The 14,559-nt window shown below is 32.2% G+C and overlaps 1 long non-coding RNA gene across 1 annotated transcript; it reads right to left on the reverse strand.

The window, feature by feature from the left end:
* Positions 1-11,539: 11,539 nt before the first annotated feature.
* On the reverse strand, positions 11,540-13,736 carry LOC146906227 (uncharacterized). The gene is made up of 2 exons (XR_015019391.1): positions 12,608-13,736; positions 11,540-11,748 (listed from the first exon to the last, which is right to left on the reverse strand). It is a non-coding gene; the product is annotated as an uncharacterized LOC146906227 (long non-coding RNA).
* Positions 13,737-14,559: the final 823 nt, after the last annotated feature.

Here is a 14,559-nt window from a genome sequence, read left to right on the forward strand (position 1 = left end):
GGATTTTTCACAACATTACTAGCGGATTAAAATCCCTCAATGTGACACTTAACATTATTGTCCGAAAATATCCGCCACTAATCCAAAGTAGATTGGTCATTAACATTACTGACGGATTTATCTGCCAGTAAAGTAATTTTCGAAATTATTGAAGGTTTATTCCGTCAGTAACGTTATTGAGGGCTTTTTTCTATGTTACTGAAGGTTTATTCCGCCAGTAATTACTGAGGGTCTAAATCCCTCAGTAATGCAATTTGGATTTGGTTAGTAATTTGGGGAATTCTTGTAGTGTCCCAACTAAAACAAATAGGAGTACAATAGGTTATGATTCTAAGATGATTTTGGGGTTTGATTTGTTGGCAGGCGTATTAAATTTATATTTACAATAGGTTATGATTCTAATTTTATTTTTATGCTTGAGAAGCTTAGAGGATCTTGAGGTTTGTAACTTTTTATGCTTAAAACGTATTGATTCTTGCATGTCTTTTTTTTCTTTTTGTGTGTGAATCTTGCTTTTTAATTATTTATTTTGGGCCTTTTGCATGCAGTGGGGTAGAAAATTCAATATTATGTTGTTTCACATAGGTATGGAAAAGGTGTAAATGAAATTAAAGTAAGTATGATACAACTTTCTCTCTATTGTTTCTTTTACACTAGAATATTATTAAATTATTATATTTCTTTATTTCTATCCATTATTTGAAATTGAATACTAAGTAAATTGATCATCTTTTTACCAACTTCTCATTTTTCATCTCTTTGCAGGACCTTTATATACTCAATCTGATAATGGCACAACTTTAAATGGTAAAAGAAAAATATTTGAGGCAAGTACATCATCTCACACTTTTTTCTTTCATTTCAAACACGGGAGATGGAAGTTTATGTCATATTTTGTTAAGAATTCAGCTCTTCACCCTGCATATTTTGCTCGCGCCCTGCAGTTATGCCAAAATTACCCTTGCGCAAATTAACTAGCGCAAGTGTTAATCACTGCGCCACTTAACTAACGCTGCGTGAGTTAACTAGCGCAGCGTTAGTTAACTCACGCTACGTGCTGTCTTAAACAAGACAGACCACCTCATTTCTCATCTAAAATCTCAAAAAATCTCAAAATCACCCAAATCCAAAATTCCTTCAAGTTCAAATCAAACAACACTCAAATAACAAGTAAGTTTTCATGATCAAACACCATTAACCTTTTATGTTTACATGTTAGATTTTTTCTCTTAAATTAGAAATCTTTTAGATTTAGAGTTTGTTTAAATTTTGGTGTTTTTGGCAAGAAATCATACAATTTTTACATGTAAATGGCTTGTGTTGCTTAAATATTTAGATGTTTGCATGTTTATGTTGTAGTTTTGAGTTTTAGAGAATTTTTTTAGATTTAGGGTTTGTTTAAATTTTTATTTTTTTTTGCAAGACATGATACAATGTTACAAGCAAATGAGTAATATTGCTTAATTATTTAGATGTTTGCATGTTTATGTTGTAGTTATCATTTTTAAGGTTTATGTATAATTTGCACTCCAAGTGTTTGATGAAATGTTGGAACGAGTTTTTCATTGATTGTGCTTAATTTCTTATTGTGTAGATTTGAAGCAATGTCAGGGTGAATCGACGTTCAATTAGAATTCAACGGAGGAGAACCTCAGAGGTTGAAAGTTCGGTGCCTTGATATAACGTTAAGAGATCTCAAGGATCAACTGAATGAATTCAACCAAGGAGTCAACCCCAGAGACACAAGGAGGGTGTAATACGTCCGGTATAAACGTCCAACGCTCGACGAGGGGAGGGTATTGATGGGATAAACAGCAAGTGCGCGGTTTACCGAAGTAGTAATAAAAGATATCGTTCCGACAGGGAGTTATGAATTCAATTAACTTTCAATAAGGATTAGAGAAGAGTTTTAAGTTATAAAGTTTGGATTTTTAAATAAAAGAAAATAATAAAAATAAAAGAGCCTTGGGATTATTGGTTCATCTAAATAACAAGTCCTTCACAAACAAACCTTAAACCAGAATTTTCTAATGGACCTACTTTCTAAAGACAAGTTTCTCTTTAGCGTATCAAAGCTTCTCTCGAAGTCATTGAGTGTGTTCCTTTAGCAACCACGCCTATTCTCATGGTTGATTGCCTTTGGAATCCTTGAAGAACGAAACTTTATGTGTCTCAAGGTTTGCCAGACTATTCTCATGTTTCGCAACCCTTGTCTAATTTGACTTGTTCCAATATCAAAGCTCCGCGTTTGCTTTATGAATTGATATTTGAGATGATGGATTAACAATTACTAAACCCTCCGCGTTCGCTTCTTAGCTTAGTAATTGTTAATTCATTATAAAAACGGTGAAATTAGATTAGAAAGTAGATTTATATAAAATTAGGGTTTATGGTTTGATTTGATTAGGATTATGTTATTTAGACTTATCCAACAATCCCAAGACAAGAAGAGTCTACTCACTCACGTTCATTGTAGACATAGAAGAGGAGGAGGAGAAGAAGAAGAAGAAGAAGAAGAAGAAGAAGAAGAAGAAGAAGAAGAAGAAGAAGAAGAAGAAGAAGAAGAAGAAGAAGAAGAAGAAGAAGAACATACAAGTAAATAAAATCAAGGTGAACTTTTATTCCAAGAACACTAGAATGTTCCACAAGAAACTAATAGGTAGCTTGTCTTTGAAGCAAACACAGCAAAAGACAAATTGGAGGTGTGTCAAGCTTCTATTGGTTGACTTCATATTTTTGTATCAAATCTTCATATTTTGGTGAAGGATCTTCAAATTCTTTGCACAAGATATTTTTGTATGAGATCTTCATATTTTTGGAATGAATCAGCTCCAATTCTCCTTTCTTTTGCTCCAAGACTCAATCTTTAGAATATTTGTTCCTGAAATATAATAACTTGTAATTGTAGTAAAAGAGTTCTAAAAAGGAAATAAACTTAAATAAAATAAACTCAAATATAAATAAAACACACTTAAATATTATATTAAAATAACTAATTATTGACTCATCAGGTATCATTCATTTGGGTGGAGTTAAAGAACGAAGAAAACGTGACGAGCATGTTTTGGGAGCACAACATGTTTCAGTGGATTGATATGCGGGTAACGTTGTTGAGATCAACTGAAGATATCATCAACATTTTGATTCTGCCAGAAGATCGTCATTAGTTAGGGTAAGGTGCATTCCAACTACAACAACTGTCTTACCTCTGAAATGGGGTAATTCAAAGTTGCCAAACGGCCAGGACTCAAGCATTTTGCTCGGCATCCATGTTTTTCCTTTGAAAAGATTAAATTCTTGTTAGGCTGGTTTAGATGAAGGTATTAAGTGTCAAGGAATGGACCTCATTTCGTTGGCACTTGAATACCATCATCTAAAGCAAGCCTAACAAACATTTATTCTTTTCAAAGGAAAACATGAATGCCGGGTGAAATGCTTGAGTCCTGTTGTTTAACGAGTTTGAATTTACCCCATTTCAGAGGTAAGACAATTGTTGTAGTTGGAATCCACATTCCAACTACAACAATTGTCTTACTCTAGATGGGGCAATTCAAACTTGTTAATCGGCATGACTCCAACATTCGATAAGCATCTTGAATGCTGGTATTCAAGTGTCAAGGAATGGACCTCATTTTGTTGGCACTTGAATACCATCATTCAAGATGCTGATCGTATGTTAGAGTCATGCTGCTTAGCAAGTTTGAATTTGCCCCATTCAGGGGAAAGACAATTGTTGTAGTTGGAAGGTGCATGTAATGTAATGTAATTATTGACATACATGTCGTTTATGTAATGTAACGAAACCTTAATTCGAATTTTTATTTGAATTCACGTTGTCGCAATTTTTATTTGAATTCACGCTGTTTCAATTTTTATTTGAATTCACATTGTCGCAATTTTTATTCGAATTCACGCTATCGCAATATTTATTTTATTTACTTTATTCTAGTTTATTTTATTTACTTTATTCTAATTTATTTTATTTACTTTATTCTATATTATTTTATTTACTTTATTCTACATTATTTTATTTACTATATTCAAATTATTTTATTTACTTTATTCTAATTTATTTACGCACTTAAAATAAATATTGATTCGATATTATTCATTAAATAAATACAAATATAAATAAAATTAAATGGACTAAATTAATATTTATTCATTAAATACAAAATTAGAAAATAAAAGCAAATATAAAATAAAAAGGAATGAACTAAATTGAGGCATATAACAATATCTCATTTTATTAATAATTCATACAATACAATAATTCATACAATAATTTATTCAAATTCACTACATATTTTCTCCTTCTTGGGGTAAAAAGTGATCAACCTTCTTGGGGTAAAATAGTGAGCAGCCTTGGGGAAAATACATCATCCACCCCTGGGCTAAATTTAAATCTGGTTTTTTTTACCCCAAGAAATTCTTTTTACCCACGGTAAAAAGTTTCTGCGGTTAAAAAAGCAGATTTAAACTTATCCCAAGGTCGATCACTTCCCCAAGTCGGCTACTCACTATTTTACCCCGAAGAAGTTTGATCACTTTTGCCCCCAAAGAAAATATTGAAAAAAGAAAGAAAGAAGAGAAATAGAGGGAGTGAGTGAGGAGGGGAGAAAGTGGTGTGAGGAAATAGGGAAATATGAAGGGGTATTTATAGGTGAGAATGATTGTGTAGGTTATAACCACCATAAATGTGGTCAAAAAAACGTGTAAAGTTTGTTAAAAACTTGTGGATTGAAGGTTGAAAACCTGACCACCGTCCAAAAAACGTTTGTTCATGAGCTCAGACCACCGGCCAACGTGCGTGAGTTAACTCGCGCATAGGCCAGTGGTGTGTGACTTAAGTCACGCAAAGGTTATAAGGTGCGTTAGTTAAGTCGCGCTGCGTGACTTAACTAACGCAAGAGCATTTATGGCATGGCTGCAGGGCGCGAGCAAAATGTGCAGGGTGAAGAGCAGAACTCTTTTGTTAATTGCTATGCCAGTAGGTTTATGGTCTTTACTTTTCCTTTTGCACACAGATGTATCATAGAAAGACTAATGAGATATCACTAACAACTGTGATGGTTTTGATGATTTCAGTGAAGGTAAGTTTGTTTGTTGGTGTTGTTAAATTTCCATTAGCTGTGTCGTACCAAAGTTTGATTGTTTTTTTTAGGCTAAAATATGGTTTTGGTCCCTGCAAATATGCCTCGTTTTGGCTTTAGTCCCTGTAAAAAAAATTTGTTGTTTTTGGTCCCTGCAAAATATTTTGTTTTTGAAAATAGTCTCTCCAGGGACTATTTTCAAAAGTAAAATATTTTGCAGGGACCTTTTTAAAAATCAAAAGATTTTGCAGGGACTATTTTTCTAATAAATAGGTTCGGTCATCATGTGCCACATGTGCAAATCATCACGAAACTGGGGCCAGGGACCAAAACCAAAACGAGACATATTTGCAGGGACCAAAAACAACAATTTTTTTTACAGGGACCAAAACAAAAACGAGACATATTTGCAGGGACCAAAACCATATTTTAGCCTTTTTTTTATTAGGATAATTTGGTAACTATTTTTCATGAAATGTAACCTACCAAAAAAAAAACCTTGCGCATTGCCGATAATGATTTTGGAACATATTTTTAAGTCATCGGCTTCATTAAGTTTTTCCTAACCTTGCTTTTTATTTCTTGATGAATTTTACTTCTTATCAAAAATTTAATTCTTAAGCTAGAGTACTATGCCATGCATTGGCAACTTATGATTTATATGAGCTTTGCTGTATTTATCTATGACGTATTTTTCTAGAATCTGGTGACTGGTGTTATGTATCACAACATTTCTTAAGATTTATCTATGATAGTGTTTGTTAGCATAGAATGCTTGTACAATTGGATGATTCTAGAAGGAAGATGCAGAAAAGAAATTAACTATTGCAGACGAGGTTTACTTATATGTTTCTTATTATCATTGTCACCATTACTATTTTTGTCGTGTGTCATTTTGTCACAATCATCTTCCAAAATTTAGATAGGAAATATCTACTGCACCTTGCGAAGTTCAATTGATGAACCTAATGTTTGCCATCTTGAAGTGTTAACTATAATGGAACGGTGTGGATCCTTAAAACTTCCTCTAGATATTTTCCTCGAAATCTTTTATCTTAGTTTTGAACTAAACAATAATATTTTGCTATATGTTTTGATGTAGTGTTTACCAATGTTGATACAATAAACTAGGATAAACCAAAAGACTTGGATGAAAAAATGTGTTTGAGACTAGATGATCTTTCACTATTTCTGATATGCAACAATTAAGATTTCTCTATATGTTGCCTTATAGGTCCTATCCCAATATAAAATTGACTAGATGATCTTTCACTATTTTTGATATGCAACAATTAAGATTTATCTATATGTTTCTGCCTTGCAGGTTCTATACCAATACGAAATTTGACCGAGTAATAGTGTTAATTGAAGTCAACATGGGAGAAGGCAAACATGGGAGAATCGTAGGAGAAGGACTCATAAAGCGTTAGTGAAAGTGTATTGTCGCTTTGATTATTTATTTTTACTTTTTTACATTAATGTGTTTGTCTATTCTCATATTATATGTGTATTGTAACGCCCCGGATTTTGATCCAAGACATTACGCCTAATTCATTTTCATTTTTCTAAAAACACTACTATTTTTTTTTTTACTTCATCAATAATAAGTTCTTAGCTAAACCTATACAAAATTCTTAAAATAAATATCCTTCAAAAATATCTTCCAAAGTTACAATTTAATCAAAAACCCAATTTTTATTCCCGCGTACGCTTTCATCACACATCAAACTTCATATATCATATTTGGTACCTACAACATTATATTAATGTAAGGGTCAATTTCCTTATCCAAATTGGTTCATACTCAAAGCACCAGAAACAATGTCATAAAATAGATAATATCAAAACTTATCAATCAAAAAGAATTTAGAAAAATACATTCGAGTCATATGCTTCAAAGTAAGGTTCACAGACATCTTATTTGCAATAAAATAGTTTAAGTCAATAATCAATCACATGTATACAACAGACTCAATGCAATGCAATTATGTGTAAAATGCATGCTCTTAAATACTACATGATCCGGATATAATTCCCGCCACTAAGGCATCCACACAGAATATAATTGCAATTCCCGCCACACAGGCATCCACACAGAATATAATTGCAATTCCCGCCACACAGGCACCACACAGATGCATATGCCATGCATGATTATGAAAGTGCAGACTAAAACCCGTCACTAAGACACCACACAAAATATAATTATAACCCGCCACTAAGGCACCACACAGATATATAATATTAACCCGCCACTAAGGCAATTATATGTATTAGTGCATCATCAAGTACACAAACCAAAAGTCAATCATTTCACAAACTCACATTTTCATCTTTTTCTTCTTTAATTCATAAAAAAATGTAACATTTCTTTTCCAACATCACAAAACATATAAAGTATAATAATATAAAATATATCAATTCACACCACATTATCATACACAGCTTTCATATAAAACATAATTATGAATAATCACTTTTAGAAAAGATTAATTTTACCATGAAAATACGTTTTAATTATTTTTCTTTTTAAAAGACAAGGATTGCTACCACTATCTAATAACACAGCCCTAGCACTTGGTAAGAACGTATGGGGAAAAAGCCCTTACCTCAAGAGCTTTCATTCCTAATCCACGACTCTAGCCTCAAACTCGCAGCTACGATACAGACACGATTTCTCTCGCTCTGAGCATTATTTTGAAGATTGAACCTTTGACATCAAGGAGAACCAAGTGGTGAAATCGTGGAGAATTTCATAGAACTCCCACGAGATACTCACAAGGAAAAGGAGCACAAGCTTCATAGAAAATAATGCTAGACTTAGAAATTGGAGTATGAAAATAATTAAGAAATGAACGATACATTAGGGTACTTTAGAACTTGCACACATTTTATGAAGTGGAGATAGAGGAACGAGTGACAGATGATGGGAAAATCTTACCTTGGTTCTACATGAATTTGAAGGAGGATAAGATCCGGAAATTTATTTTAAATAAGCAAGCTGGATCATTGTAAGGATTTTTGAGGAAACCGTCCGTGTAACAGGTGCAGTTACTAGGTTGTCAATCAAAAGACTTGGGATAAAAAGAGAGTTGAAATATCGCTTTAATTGAATTTAAAATGGCAAGGTTGAGATAGAAGAATGAAACGCATGGCCCAAAACAAATCTGAAGTAAAAATGGTGATTAATTGGACAAAGAAACATATGGCACCAGAAAGATATTTGAGAGAGATGGTGTGTATGTGGCTTTGTGAAGGAGACCTTATGAATTGTTTTTCGGTTTCCGCTCAATCGTGGGTTAGCACCAGAATTTAATATAAGGTGAGTGTGGAGAGAAAATAGGATATAGCTTTACATAGGAGTAGGAAATGGGAATGGAGTAACTACCACAATAACCCACGTAATTAAAGAGGTGGACATACATAATCTTTCACTAATTTTACAAGGAATAATAAGAAGGTTGAGTTGAGATTAAGGCTCAAGCCTAAAACGCATGGCTTCTAGTGCATAGAGATGATCCAGCAACTAAAATTAATAGCTATTATAATCACATCAAGTAGATAATTTGAATTACATAAACTATTATAATAATTTAACAAAAAGGAGGATTTACAATATTCTAAAATTCCTTACACATAAAATAAATTATTGAATAAATGATAAATCAAGAAAATCATTAAGAACTACATATATAAAATATCGGGATGTTACATTATTACCCCCTTAAAATAGTTTCGTCCTCGAAACTAAAAGATGAAAATATTAGAGTAGAGTTTCCTCGTTAAATAAAATCATAAGATAGTAAAAACTGCTGAAAATCTTCTAGTCTTGCATTCTAAAAATAGTTTTACGTCAAAATTAAACAATAACAGAAGATTAGGGTGTATTAAATAGAAACATCTTTGGTAAAACCATTCAACAAGTTTTTTTTTTTTTAAATCAAGCCAAAATACTTTTGAATCCTTTGCAAACGAAAAAAAAAATAGTAATTCAAATAGATAATGACAATCAAGAACAATTTAATAATGAAACAAAACATCCAATGTCGATTAAGAAAAGTTATGTTTCCGCTGCGCACTCTGATAGCAACTAGTTGGTCATCTATCATAATGGTGGTACATACTATCCTACCCCAACAATCATACTATTCTCTACAACTTGCACTTGGTGTTCTACGAGTTCACATTAGTCTTCATCACTCTTGGTTAACTCTCCTCCACAAAAATAACACAACTTATCATCACTAAGGTCAGGATTTTATTGATACCTAAAACAGACACTTTTCGACAAGAGATAACATTAAGACAAGGTTCGAGTAGTGGTGGAACAAGCACACACCATCACTTGAAGATGGGAGATGGGTCATCTAAGTCCTATAATTTATTTGAGCTAGGAAAAATATTTACGATTTATTCTTAGCTCTAAGAGCTCTCAAAAGTAACATCTAATTTCAATCAACAATGTCTTACCAAAAATTTAAACCACAAAGCCATTATCAATAAAAGAAAGAAAAAAAATTAACCAAGGGTTGTATGCATGCATCACACAAGATACACAATTTTCTTTCCAGGACACACCAGTCCACAATAAAATCACTTTTCAGTTTTTCAACTCTTTCATTTAAACCACACTCAAAATTAAATCAATTCAGGACATACATTTACACAAAATCATTTTTTTTTTTTTGTCTACACATGGATAACAAAAACAGAAAAATACTACACATTTTTAAAGTGCAAAATAGAAACAACAACATTTCACAGCAAAGACAACAATTTTCTAACAATAGCAAGAATTTGCAGGAAACGGAAAAACATAAATTAGTTTTAGTGACAGACACTAGAAAAAGGTTTTAATGACAGTGAGCAAAAACATAATTGCACATAACATGACTTTTAGTGACAAACCACAAAACATGTTATACTTAATGACATTTAGTGACAAACAACAGCAAAAACAATCATAATAATAAGAACCACGACATAAGGAGACAACATTACTATGTTAATCCTACAAATATAAATCATATCTAATTCACAAATTTTATTAATATCATCAAAGATAAACATGTTTTTAGAAGCAAAGTGAAATAATATCAAAACAAAAACCAATCACAAGATATGCCTAGATTGCAAAGTATCAACACAACTATATACATATAGTAGATTACTCAAGGCAATTCTAGCACCCCTAATCCTTAAAGTCTTGCTAACAAACACCAAACACACAAAATGAATTTAACAACCATAATTCAAAATCCAAACCTTGTCACATCTCTAAATCAAGTTACATATCTAAACCAAATGAACCACAAAGTAACACTCACATGACCACTTCAAGAATAAAACACATAGATCATAAAAATGTCAAACCAAACCACATTTCCACGCTACTGCCACAATGAGACTTTCTTAGTACTAAAACACTAGGCATGCATACATCATAGAGTCAAAACATTTTTTTTTTCCGAACAAAAATTTAAGATGTTTTCAAACTCACTTCTAACTTTCACAACCACAGAGGAAAGGAGAGACAACTATACTATAAAATCAAACATAATAAATCATTGTTATTTAATTGATGTAGTGTTCCTATTATAAAGAATAAAAAAAATGAGGGAGCGTGTTTCAAATCAAACTTGTGTGGGGTAAGTCCTACTGCTGACTTCTCAATACATCATTGCTCAAGACATAACCTATAGTAAACAATTACTTTGTTTCAATGAATGCATGCATAGTCTCGGTTACAAAAGATGTGTGAAAACAAAGGAGATATATGTCTAGCATGGCAACTACTAGTTCACTTGCTAAGTTTAAGGCTCATAAAAACCATCTAATAGTACATCGACACCGTATATCATGTGGAGTATAAGAACAAAATAATATGAACGGGTGTATCAGCAACAAGTCTAGGGTTTTTTTTTTCTTTGACAAAAATTCTAGCATAGGTTAGAAATTCAATAACATACTCTAAAATAATAGTTAAAAAAAATTTTCTTCAATCAAAGAACATAGATATTATTTTCATAAGACTCACCCTTTTAGAGAAAATAAAAAAAAAATAAAAATAAAAGTAGCTATTAAAATCACACTTTCTGGAAAACGAGATGCATGTATTCTCACTTTCACATACATACAAACAATGAATATCATGTTTATCACAAAAGCTGTATTTCCTTAAACACAACCAATAATGAATCATAAATCAAAGAATAGAACAAGGAAAAAAACAAAATCAAAGATACTACAAAGTCAAGATAACTAAGCCAACAACAAAGAAATCAACAATCACACATATTAGAAATCAAAACAAAGAAATCAAGCAATCACACGTCAGTCAAAAGGCACGCGTCATACATGATCATCGTCCCACCCCAAAAATATTTGTGTCCGAGGATTATTGCTCTGATACCATAATGTAACGCCCCGGATTTTGATCCAAGACATTACGCCTAATTCATTTTCATTTTTCTAAAAACACTACTATTTTTTTTTTACTTCATCAATAATAAGTTCTTAGCTAAACCTATACAAAATTCTTAAAATAAATATCCTTCAAAAATATCTTCCAAAGTTACAATTTAATCAAAAACCCAATTTTTATTCCCGCGTACGCTTTCATCACACATCAAACTTCATATATCATCTTTGGTACCTACAACATTATATTAATGTAAGGGTCAATTTCCTTATCCAAATTGGTTCATACTCAAAGCACCAGAAACAATGTCATAAAATAGATAATATCAAAACTTATCAATCAAAAAGAATTTAGAAAAATACATTCGAGTCATATGCTTCAAAGTAAGGTTCACAGACATCTTATTTGCAATAAAATAGTTTAAGTCAATAATCAATCACATGTATACAACAGACTCAATGCAATGCAATTATGTGTAAAATGCATGCTCTTAAATACTACATGATCCGGATATAATTCCCGCCACTAAGGCATCCACACAGAATATAATTGCAATTCCCGCCACACAGGCATCCACACAGAATATAATTGCAATTCCCGCCACACAGGCACCACACAGATGCATATGCCATGTATGATTATGAAAGTGCAGACTAAAACCCGTCACTAAGACACCACACAAAATATAATTATAACCCGCCACTAAGGCACCACACAGATATATAATATTAACCCGCCACTAAGGCAATTATATGTATTAGTGCATCATCAAGTACACAAACCAAAAGTCAATCATTTCACAAACTCACATTTTCATCTTTTTCTTCTTTAATTCATAAAAAAATGTAACATTTCTTTTCCAACATCACAAAACATATAAAGTATAATAATATAAAATATATCAATTCACACCACATTATCATACACAGCTTTCATATAAAACATAATTATGAATAATCACTTTTAGAAAAGATTAATTTTACCATGAAAATACGTTTTAATTATTTTTCTTTTTAAAAGACAAGGATTGCTACCACTATCTAATAACACAGCCCTAGCACTTGGTAAGAACGTATGGGGAAAAAGCCCTTACCTCAAGAGCTTTCATTCCTAATCCACGACTCTAGCCTCAAACTCGCAGCTACGATACAGACACGATTTCTCTCGCTCTGAGCATTATTTTGAAGATTGAACCTTTGACATCAAGGAGAACCAAGTGGTGAAATCGTGGAGAATTTCATAGAACTCCCACGAGATACTCACAAGGAAAAGGAGCACAAGCTTCATAGAAAATAATGCTAGACTTAGAAATTGGAGTATGAAAATAATTAAGAAATGAACGATACATTAGGGTACTTTAGAACTTGCACACATTTTATGAAGTGGAGATAGAGGAACGAGTGACAGATGATGGGAAAATCTTACCTTGGTTCTACATGAATTTGAAGGAGGATAAGATCCGGAAATTTATTTTAAATAAGCAAGCTGGATCATTGTAAGGATTTTTGAGGAAACCGTCCGTGTAACAGGTGCAGTTACTAGGTTGTCAATCAAAAGACTTGGGATAAAAAGAGAGTTGAAATATCGCTTTAATTGAATTTAAAATGGCAAGGTTGAGATAGAAGAATGAAACGCATGGCCCAAAACAAATCTGAAGTAAAAATGGTGATTAATTGGACAAAGAAACATATGGCACCAGAAAGATATTTGAGAGAGATGGTGTGTATGTGGCTTTGTGAAGGAGACCTTATGAATTGTTTTTCGGTTTCCGCTCAATCGTGGGTTAGCACCAGAATTTAATATAAGGTGAGTGTGGAGAGAAAATAGGATATAGCTTTACATAGGAGTAGGAAATGGGAATGGAGTAACTACCACAATAACCCACGTAATTAAAGAGGTGGACATACATAATCTTTCACTAATTTTACAAGGAATAATAAGAAGGTTGAGTTGAGATTAAGGCTCAAGCCTAAAACGCATGGCTTCTAGTGCATAGAGATGATCCAGCAACTAAAATTAATAGCTATTATAATCACATCAAGTAGATAATTTGAATTACATAAACTATTATAATAATTTAACAAAAAGGAGGATTTACAATATTCTAAAATTCCTTACACATAAAATAAATTATTGAATAAATGATAAATCAAGAAAATCATTAAGAACTACATATATAAAATATCGGGATGTTACATTATTACCCCCTTAAAATAGTTTCGTCCTCGAAACTAAAAGATGAAAATATTAGAGTAGAGTTTCCTCGTTAAATAAAATCATAAGATAGTAAAAACTGCTGAAAATCTTCTAGTCTTGCATTCTAAAAATAGTTTTACGTCAAAATTAAACAATAACAGAAGATTAGGGTGTATTAAATAGAAACATCTTTGGTAAAACCATTCAACAAGTTTTTTTTTTTTTAAATCAAGCCAAAATACTTTTGAATCCTTTGCAAACGAAAAAAAAAATAGTAATTCAAATAGATAATGACAATCAAGAACAATTTAATAATGAAACAAAACATCCAATGTCGATTAAGAAAAGTTATGTTTCCGCTGCGCACTCTGATAGCAACTAGTTGGTCATCTATCATAATGGTGGTACATACTATCCTACCCCAACAATCATACTATTCTCTACAACTTGCACTTGGTGTTCTACGAGTTCACATTAGTCTTCATCACTCTTGGTTAACTCTCCTCCACAAAAATAACACAACTTATCATCACTAAGGTCAGGATTTTATTGATACCTAAAACAGACACTTTTCGACAAGAGATAACATTAAGACAAGGTTCGAGTAGTGGTGGAACAAGCACACACCATCACTTGAAGATGGGAGATGGGTCATCTAAGTCCTATAATTTATTTGAGCTAGGAAAAATATTTACGATTTATTCTTAGCTCTAAGAGCTCTCAAAAGTAACATCTAATTTCAATCAACAATGTCTTACCAAAAATTTAAACCACAAAGCCATTATCAATAAAAGAAAGAAAAAAAATTAACCAAGGGTTGTATGCATGCATCACACAAGATACACAATT

This window comes from Medicago sativa, chromosome 7, assembly GCF_051527215.1.
Source record: "Medicago sativa cultivar Bolivia chromosome 7, Bolivia_mono, whole genome shotgun sequence".
NCBI lineage: Eukaryota > Viridiplantae > Streptophyta > Magnoliopsida > Fabales > Fabaceae > Medicago > Medicago sativa.